Genomic DNA, 11,990 nt, shown 5'->3' with positions numbered 1-11,990 from the left:
ACGTTTTTTCTCACTATTTTAGTCGTTTACCATTTAGGTAGGTATACGGATGAGGGAGAAAAATCAAAAGTGTTTTTGACTTTCAACGGAGACGCACTTTAAACTTGCACATCGAGAAATAATAATATATGTCATAGACATATTAATAGCAGGTAGTGTTTAACATAATATGTTATTGATTTCGTTTTAATATTAAAGCTTCCTATAATATAATATTATAATACCCGATCCCTATTTTTTCCCCTTCCCCCAAGTTGTGTCGATATGCGAAAGTGCGGTGCAGTCGTCGGTGGGGTGCGGTGGTTCATAATATATTATTCTACTTGTGTGTACATGGTTACAAATCCACGTAACTAAGGTCAACAAAAACATGCGCTGCTGCACCGCGTATAATATAGGTACGAGTTCGAAAAACCGATTGACGACAACAACACAACGTCGTGAAATATGCACACAACACTCTATTTAAATGTATGCCATATTATAATATTCACTCGAAACACGGTTTCGCCAGGGGTTTGGATCGTTTCGCGGGAGCTCGATTTTCTTATTTTACCGACTCGACGTGTACTTCATCGTGACGAGTGCACTGCAGGAAAGAGAGCACTCCCCCCCTCAACGCACAGTTTTTCTGAAAACTCTGCTTGTACTTGTACTATATTATATCTACGAGATTGGCACTTGACGAAAAACCGTGTTACGTGTTATACACGCACGTCTATATATATATGTACAATTTGCAATGCTGCAGGGCTAGATGAGTTGAAAATATTTGCTGAAATAATCGAATGAGTTTAAAAAAAATTGGTCAACTTTCATCTGTACAACCTAACTCATCTAATTATCTATAAATATATTATGCACCTATTACTGATGCGTATAATGATATAATGATTATAGTTTTGAAACGTTCTACCGACTATTATTATTACCAATATAACCGAACACCATAACCACATGCGCCAACCACCTATGTACATAATAATACATACCTATAGGTATAGTTTTAAACTACTAGGTATACTCCTTGTATTATTATATAATAATACGCGATTTCGTGGATTTATATAATCGGATGAAACGCAGTTATATTTTTTAAAAGCTCGTATTATAGGTTGGTACAGTACAGAGAGAAAAGTTTTTTTAAGTCTATTTTGATGGGACTATGAAAATCAGAAATATTGCAAATGCCTCAGACTCGACGGACTCGAAATAATGATAGCGAGAAATGAAAATATACGGCTGCGATGGAAGCAAAAAGAGAATGTCTGACTATATATTATAATATATCTCGTCGTACCTACCTGTATATACAACTCGCGGTTGCAGTTTTCCGCTCGTCTTGTTAACTGCAACTATATAATAATACATTGCACGCAAGTATATGTTCGACCTAATGAGCGTTATATATTGGAATAACTATAACCGATGGTTTATTATGCATTTAACAAGAGACATGTAATACCGAATAACATATATAATATATACTCACCAGAGGTATGGTATTATATTACAACAAATAATATACATATATATTTGTATAATGTACAGGTACACACATATAGGTATAGAGTATACGCCTCATCGATTACTGCAAGACAGACGCGTCTATACGCGGTTGCAATTTGTCATGACGACTAATATAATATACGTTATACCTATATGAACATGAACGATTGTAAAATAATGGTCATCTGTGCAGATGTACATAATATTATAATATACAACTCAAGATATTTCTTTTAATGACAAGCTCTATCGTTATCATGAAAAGTTTAAGCTTTTGTTGATGTACTTATTTTTTAAGAAAAGTTAAAACGAACGCGATTTTAACATATTGTTATATACTTGTATCGACTATTAAAATTTAAATTTCGACACATTAGTTTTTAAATTTATCATTATCATAATTTGCATCACCCACAGGATACTTTTCTGAACATGTAGAATGTAGATGTATATTTAAATATCGAATATTATTACGAACGAACAAAAAGTTTCGCGAGATAGGTACCTATACTCCTTTTATCCACCCCAGCGGCATCAAATTCACACTATTAAAAAACTGTTATTTCGATATTTATAATATACACACCAAAAGCTTTATTTCTGCAGCATTCTACTTTGGGTTACGATAGATTAAAATTTAAAATTCTAAAGTGGGTTTCGTGGTTTTCAGAACTTATATACACATAATATATGGATGAAAACGATGATAAGCAGGAGTACCGCTGTCAACCTCCTGTTTATGATGTTTACGCAAATATAGACACATATAGATGGACATTTTAAAAAAAAGCGTTCTCAATATTAAACAACAAACCGTGTATGCATCTGAAATTTTCATCTCGATTCTAAAAAAAAACCGTAATGGTTAGGTTGCTCAAGCAATTGAAAAAATACGGTGACGCGGCCCGTTAAAACGCATGCGTCATTCACTCGTATAAATATCATAATAAAAAATATATATCATCATTTGCAGCAAGCTGGCTACTGCAATGCGCGTAATCGTCGCAGAAATCTTCCCCACGAATCTGCAGAATGATTAGCGGTTTGCGCAACTTTTCAGCCGTTCGAATTGAAATTATAATTTATATACCTAATTTATATAACATATACCTATAATACCTATAAGACATATATATATACAACGCGATAACACTGACTCGCGGCTCGTTCAATTAACGACGTGTACTTGAGTCGTACACGGTAGTATTTTATAATATTATTATGTGTACCGCGACGTGATAGGTATCAATGCGCTGCTACAGCAACGTCCAAACGCACACCGACAATCGAGTTAAGTTTGCATTACAATATACACCACCACAGTTTGTATGATATTATATATAGGTACATGGTCGTAACGATGGTCGTGTACCTATGACTTTTATATACTATACCTACGTTATAACGAAAAACGAAAACGATTAAATCCCGTGTCCTCGGGTAGCACAATATATAGCTGGTATACACGACATCATCTCGGAACGGACGAAAATCGATGTTTCGCAATAAATTATAACATCCTTGAAATAGTATGAAATGGCTATACAGCATCCGCGGTTTGCAGTTGTATATACGCAAGTCGAAACGAGCGGTGGCTTTTACGAGTATACTGCGGTATACATTCTCGAGTGTTATGTACATATAGTTACTGGCTAGATTATTGGTAGGTACCTAATAATATATCATATTATAGTCGCCGGATAGGTACTCGGTAATATTATATAATATAGATGAATATTATAGAATAACGAGCCACCGCAACGTCGAAAACCTGCAAACGTCGTCGTACGATGGTGTTGAACACATTATAATATTATATTGTTCACATTATTGCCATTGCCGCACCCGGCAAAAATTATTTGCTCGATGGCTTGTGCGAACTAATCAATATAGTAGATCAGCGGCTATGCTAGTTCAAAGTTCAAACTCTTGTTCGACACACTATATAGTTGCGGATACATTATATAGTGACTATAGGACCGTACAACGTTAGAATAATCGAGTGACTGATGGCTAGTCGAATAGTAAATAATAATATTGTTAAGAAAATAGTTTTTTTTTTACTATACTGTCATTAATCTCGTATTATATTAATATTACAATAAACAAGAGACATACGAATACGAATTACGATGATCGGTCAAATGCTATAAGTTATAACCTAACCTATATATTACTTCTCGACAGTTATCGTGTAAATTATATTAATTTCGAATATATCACACATTCGCATCACGTTATAGGCGGATAGAGTGAATTAATATTAATTAATAATGAAAATGATTTACTCGTTTAAATGCATCCCTCGTTATACCACTTTAAACTAGAGGTATATATATATAATACAATACCTAAACGGTGCTGAAAGGCCTTTCCGGATGTCCCCGCTGATCGACTTAGAACCACTAAAATATTTTATTGTCAATATAACACCATCAATTAATACTTAATCATAATATTATGCAATACGAAAAACATGAGTTTTCATTGGGGAAAAAAAGCCTAAGGGGCTAAATAATTATGAAATGAAGCTATATTATGTATATTCTATTATATAATGTAATATAAGACGTAGGATAGCTTCAATCAGCATAAATGCATAAAATTAGCATACATTGTCAATTGCCTCATAAATAAACGTAAATACTAGTTGAATAAAAAAATAAAAAATGTATAAATAAAATTTAAGAAATGTATACAAATTAAAAATAATTCAATAGCATTCTTTATCGATGCTATTACTACACATCATTATTATTACAAGTAAAGCATTAATTATTGTGTATAATTTTTGTTCGTGGTGTGGGGGATGAGTCTTTTGGGCTATTTTCGACAAATACTAAACTATTGTGAGGGCTTACATTTTGATCATCATACTCGAATGCGTGCTGAAGACATCGGGATGCATTTTGTGTGTTGGCTGGATGAAAAAAGAAGTGTGCAACTTTTCAACGACCGACGATATCGCAATACAAGTTACAATAACAATAATATTAGAATTTATTTGCATGTAGGTAGGTACTCATATTTAGGTTATCGTAGTCGGACGCACCCGACGGAACGCTTCTCTGTAATATAAAATAGGTATAATAATACGCACGCGTTATTATTTTGTTGTCGATATACATATAATAGCATATTAATATTATAATACAAACACGAAATATAAAGACATTCGTTTCCGGCGCTTTTCCAAGAGTCGCGTACATACGTCGTTTCACAACAATCGAGTTTAGACGTTCCGATTGTGTATATAATAATATATTATAGGAACGTTTTATAGGTATACATTATGTACAAGTACACTTGTACGCATACATTTTTTTACGCAATCTCTGCGGTTCTTCCGAATAAAGAACAATACGTTTCTTTTCGGTTGTACACATTGTGTTTCCAGCGACTTTTGAAAGCGGTGAAAGCGGGTACACGCGGGCGTCTTCTGCGAGGACTTGCGGACGAGGACGATTTAAAACCGACCTCAAATCCTGCGGCTAGACATACGCGACACCATGGCGCTGTCGTGCAGAGAGCTTATATTATATGCTTCGACCTATTATTGTTTCCCGTCTCTCTGTCTCTCCGTGTGGTGTGTACAACAGGCCATAGGCGCGAATTCCATCGACCAGGCGTAGGTATACTTCTCCGAAGCACAATAATATATATTGTTGTTTATAGTGTGTCACAGTGAAGGAGTGAAAAGTATACAACATAATAATAATATTGTACGAGTGTACTTGCGTACGATATGGCGTATTAGTATATACATGTATACCGTGTGCACATAATAATATATCATAATATTTTAATATAATATATGTATATATCCATAATTAGGCAGGTACTCTATTTGCAAGTGGTTGTCTCGCGGTGAACAAGTGTGCGTTTTGTACTAAGAGTGTATACCTATATACAGGCCTGGGGCAGGGTCTCATTGTTCGCTGCAGCAGACGACCACATATGCATCGGATCGCGTACGTGCGAGTGCGAGTGCCGACGACACACACGAATAACACTCGCGTCAAGTCGAATAATAATATAAAAAAAAACCAAATTAAAAAAAAGCAACAACACAACGACCGCGAAAAGAACGGACAAAAAAATAAAACTACTATACAGCGACGATCCGGCGTATGATAATAATATAATAATAATAAACCTCTACAGCGCGCACACAATGAAAACCGAAACGCCCGTGTAAAACACTCGGGCCCCGGAACAATGGTACCATATTATATTATATTATACGTGTTAATTAAATGTATGCGCTTTTGTTTCAACGGCGGTTGCGGCTCCCCCGGGTATAAACCGCTCGAAAATATAAAGTGCAGAATATCAGTGTGTTACTGAACAATAATGTAATATTATAATATATATAGATATACTCACTTTCCGCGGGGTCTGATGTTTTCAGCGACCTCCTAGGTGACCTGGCCACGATATTTTGAAAGGCTCCACAAAATAGCGCAACAAATCGATTCCAATCACGTCATTATCGTATGATGCGACGTTTACACATAGACATATTAATAAATGGACTGATCGTAGAAAGAGAGGTTCGTATACCAACATTGTTAGAAAGAGATAGAATCCAACTTAAGACAGTCATAAAAGAAGAAATCACATATCATGGAGTAACTACATTTTAACATTGTTTTTAAAAATGTTTCCACCTTCAAATTTTGCTTACCATTCCATGATATCTCATTTTTTTCTGTTATGATTTTCTTAATCTGTATTCTATACTCTATCTCTTTCATACACATATATAATATCTTTTATCTCTTTCTAACAATGTTAGTCTCACGGTGACATAGGCGGAGTCCATTTATTAATATGTCTATGCGTTTACAACTAATTTATGCGATACCTAGACCTATCTCATTGTTGGCCGCGGTCCCGTGTTCTGTTCGACGCGATTCGTGGAAAATTTCACACTCGTGTATACGGGGAAATCCAGTAAATGAGTAGAAAATCAACCTAGAAAAACCCAAATATATAAACGTGTGTCTATATATATTATGTCAGGTGTACAGTGTACACCTAACATAACCTATTGAGTAGATTACATGCAAATGCTGAAATTACTTTTCGAAGTAAGGACAATGTAATGACGTTGGTAGCGCGTACCAAGACGAGACGAAATGCATTAATCAGAACTTCAGATGGACTCGAAGAAACCGTAAGATGCTTTCGATATTATAGCTGCATCATTAGACGGATTACTTGTTTATAGAGTGTAAAACTTACTGCAATAAATGAGATACCTATAGTAAAAGTAATTACATTCGTGTTCAATGAGATAATATTATGTTGTTAAAGAATTAAAATACATTCGAAATCTTTATAAATATTTAAAATCGTATACTTTCATTTCAAATCCTCTACAGCATCCTATGGGATCTCGTTCGCATGAATACGTATATATGATCAACGCAAAGCATTTTTCTCCGTTTACCGTATATTATAACGTAGGTAGGTATACGAACCTTCTTCGATACAATAATAATATTATGTCGACTTCAGCAGACTTGCAGTACAATAATATTGGCGTAGCTCTTTCCAAATAATATAAATCATCATACACACTTTTTTTTACGCTTTTGCACCACCCCCCCCTAATTTTTTCCCGATTCAAGCACTGTGTTATAATCATATATAGGTAATCGCCTCGTAGGCACTCACCGTGCACACTGTTGCAATATTTAGCTAAAAAATAAGCAGTACCTACCTCGGTACAGCCGTCGTAACGGGTTTTCGGATTTTCCTGTGGAGGTGCAAGACGTCGCCGTCAACGGTCGAGCAGAATATAACAACTATCGTCGTCGCGATCGAGGTCGAGGCGTATTGTAATGATATCGTGTGCCGCCGACAAAAACAAACGAAATCAATCAAAGGGTGTTCACGCGCGCGATCGCGACGTATAATCAGATCGACGCGCGTAAATAATGTTATGGTATAAAATATATTATACCTAAGCCGACCATGATTGGTTACGTGACGGATCGGCCGGCGGCGAAATTCGTCGCGGCGGCACGTCCGTCCAACATATATTATATTATACGCGCTGCCGTGTACATAATATTTATACGCACAGCGCAACATGCGTATGTATAGCGTTGGGTATATTTGGGTATACGAACAGCGGTATAGGTGGTTGGCGCGAATACAGGCTATAAGTTCCGGAATCACTGCTGCAACGGTGGTTGCCAGTTTGTTGGTTAAAAAAAAATACGTTATAATATTATATTAATATGATGGAGGCCGGCAGGCCACAAAAACATAGGTTAGGGTCATCTGTAGGTATGAGCGTATATTGTGGATATATGGTATAAACCGCACGCCGATGAGTTTGAACGTTTTCGTCTATAATTATTTCATCGAATACGAACGGCAAGTACTTATTACAGTAGGTACACCGATAAACAAAAGAGATCCAAATATTTTTTCGGATAAACACGTTTTAGGGCTGAGTGGGTGAGATTATAATTGCTAAAAGACGACCGACCATTTCTGGGGGAAAAAAATTGGCCATCCGTATCGACCCTCAAGACCGATATTATTCTATCTCTGGGTTCCATCAAATATTATATTTCTGAGGTCAGTGCGCATACCTACTATATAATATAATATTATATTCTTATGTTTCTACGTCGAATGCTATAAACGCATATAAGTATATAACATATTTTGTAAAATCGTATTTATATTATTATATACCTGCTGCGACGACCATTTCGAGCCCTGTGGAAATAATAATAATAATATTATAACGTTCACTTTTCATATTATATACCTGCCGAAAATCTCAGCGCGCGAAACAATGGCCATATATGCGACCACTAACACTGCAATATTATTATCGAGCTACCTGTTTGTCGAGCGTGCAATGTGAGTGCGCATTTGTGCGTGTTCGCAGCAGGTATGCCTGCAGAATATTGGGGGACCCTTTTACGATTTTTTTTTCCACATGGGATTCGCGCACAAAATACATATTTTACACCATTAACGAAACATAATATTATATACACACTCACGCTGCAGATGGCAATATAATATAAATGTGTACCTAACCTACGTGGTACGAACGTGCGTGCTTAGTGCTTACTGCTTGTATACCTAAATGTACAGCGGCACACCATAATAATATATAAATCACCGACGTTTATGAATAATAATTGTGTATTGAACACTGAGTGAGACGGCTTCGTATTCTTAATATTATATTAGTAAACCACGGTGGCGCCGATATGGCGAATGTTTTGAGTAGATACCTATGTTAAAAATAAAGAAACCAAAAAAATAGTAATCAGGTAATCTAATAACGAATCGAAATTTTAATACAGCTAACAGCGGTGTTGCAATATATATATTATCATTATTATTTACGTTTTGCAGGTTGCGGAATAATAAAAAGTCGAACGCGAATCGTACCTCGGCTATAATAATGTTATGATGGAGTCGCGAGTACACCTGCAACGGCGGCGGCTAATGAGAACGACGCGAGCGGATAACGATCGTCGACGAATAATCAGGCCCACGGGTCGCACATAACCACCTGATCGACACTCTCTGTCCGGCTGCTGTATGTATAGTCGAGTAAATAATAATATTATTATCAAGCATATACTAATATAATATGACGCTCTACGTCTCTATTCGAAATTAACGATTTTTTTTCTTCAAATGCTCGTATACACATCAGCTATTACATACCTACCTATATAATAATATTATCTGTAACGTGTGATTACTCGCCGCGCTCGTTATATCTATATCTACCACTGCAGCAGCGGGTCTCCTCGACAATCATCATCCTGCCATATATAGTCTCGAACCATGGCTTGTTCGTACCTATAGTGCCTACGAATAAATAATAATATATAATAACAGGTCGCGCCTCGCAGATATGTAGGTACTCCGCCACCTCGTCGGTGAAACGTGTGATAACTACTGTGTATATTATAAAAGTGCGTCAGTTTCGAAAAATATAGTAATTTCATGCGAGAGAATCGTATTACGCACATTTACACGTAATTTATTTTTTTTCGTACTCACGTGTCGTTATCGTAGCTTAGGTATATAAATTGCACATGATATGATATTTTAGATTATAACAATAATATTGTGTCGTGTGTAAAATTGGAGGGGGGGCCCGTAGAAGACTTACCTATATACCTACAGGCTACAACCACCGATATAATGCGTGCGATGTAACACGAACGAATTTTACGACGACGATGATAATGGTCGTGACAAATTCCTACAAAATAATACTATATATCGGTACAACACACGCACACATCGCGGTTGTACGCGGGATAGTATACCTGGTTATAGTTGGTAGGTAAACACACACAACAGCGCCGCGGGGTGAACCTATTACATAGGTAGTTTCAATAATGCACTTGCCGTACAATATAATATAATAACGGCGGCCACCGGATGTAGAGTATATACCTGCCTACGCGTATATATACAGTACCTACCTATAACACATACATATTCATATATTATACTTGTTAAATAATTTAAACATATTTATATTTTATACATATATATAGGTACTATTGGTAGGCACATAATATTATACAACACGCATATGTTATATATGGTTTATTGTAACGGGTCGTGTAGAGAAACCCCTCCGATGTATACACGACCGTCTATACCCCCCGCGACGAGCGGACTCATGCATATATTTATATATATAATGTTATGCGTGCCTTGTGCTGCAATACACAATATATACGAATGATGACTTTATATGTGGCCGTTCGGTACGCGTCAAAGTCGGTTTCCAGCCCCTCCCACCGCCACCCCTATGGTAGTTCCTCCCCCACGATTTGGGCGCGAGTTTTTTGAAAAACGTCAAGTGCGCTGCCGCCGCCGAGTAGATTGATTTCAGCGCGCACGAATATTATACAATATACAGGGCGTGTGTTATTCGGAAAAAGCTTTTATTCGTCTACACAGGGGGGTTGTCGTGCTGCTTACACATTGTCGGCAGTAATAAAGTTATTTTTGAAAACCAAACGTATATGGTGTAGAAAAAATACTTAGTATACTTAGTTATTTTCGAAAATATACACCGAGAGAAAAAAGCTTCGCGTGTCGGATTACAGCGCGTTATATATTATTATAATATAGGTACCTACACTGCACCGGTGGCGTTGCTCATTGTGGCCGTGGTTGAAATATAGTTATTTTCCCCCGTCGACAGTAATAATAACAATTGTACTGCCACCGCCGCATTGGTGCGAGTGTGTGTGTGTGTGTGTGTGTGTGTGTGTGTGTGTGTGTGTGTGTGTGTGTGTTTGTGTATGGAATCGTCTTTTCACACGACAGTTGATTTTTTTTATATTATTGTTTTCTTCTCTATCACCCTTTATGGAGTGAAGGGAAAAAAAACTCGGACAGAAATAAAATTATACAAAGACACAAAAATACGATTGGAACGGGATGACACGGTACCCATGTATAAAACCAACGAAACAGGATTACTATTCTTAAAAATCCGTGCATCCTGCTTAAAAAATAAGAATTATAGTCTTAAAAATGCGTCTGTGTGTTCGGTACGTATTCTATATACACAGACACATTTAAACGCGAAACGGGCGCGGGTCACCTGGCCCCGGCAGTACATGGATGATGCACAGGGGTCGTCGTTTTGACTTCTTTACGTGCTTACGACTAGGAAAAAAACGCACTTATATAAGTATAAATATATTTGTGTGTGTGTGTGTGTCGTAAGCCGGTCGTACACAACGAAGACATATCGGACGACCGCGTTAAATCCAATTACGGCACCTGGGCAATCCGCCGGGCGATTCGCATCGTCGGACCCGAACAAAAAGCGTTTAATTGAAAACGTGACCGAACACTGTTGCACCGCGTATATAATGTATACGCATATACACGCGTGCTGCGTACATACATAATAGTATATTATATAGGTTCGACTCGTACAAAGTTTTAGAAAAAATTCAAATACTTTTACGCGGCAGTTGTAAATAGTATATAATATAAGTACACCTATACTGCAGAATATATACATATTTTAATATTATATATTGTATACACCGTTGTACGTGTGAATATAATAATATACATAATATGTTACAATGCACCGGGAGAGAGCATTGAGGGGAGCTGATTTTTCGCTTACCTACGAACATCATCATCATCATAACATTATAATATTATTATGTTATGTACTATAATATAATATTATAACTTAGGTATAACGTTGAAACGGATTTTTTACCATCAAAATAACGCGATATTTTTATCAGGGCAATATTTTATTATCTACCTATAATACGTATAATACATAGTATATCATTATATCATGTCATGTATATGGTACAAGCATGGTGCTGACCTAAGCAATTCGTGGTAATTTCTCCACAAGGTAAAAGACAAGTACTGGCCCCAGCTACGATACGTGTATAATACAAACTAAATTTACTATAGGACAATAC

This window comes from Acyrthosiphon pisum, chromosome A2 (genome assembly GCF_005508785.2).
Source record: "Acyrthosiphon pisum isolate AL4f chromosome A2, pea_aphid_22Mar2018_4r6ur, whole genome shotgun sequence".
Classification (NCBI taxonomy): domain Eukaryota; kingdom Metazoa; phylum Arthropoda; class Insecta; order Hemiptera; family Aphididae; genus Acyrthosiphon; species Acyrthosiphon pisum.
This window is presented reverse-complemented; position numbering follows the sequence as displayed.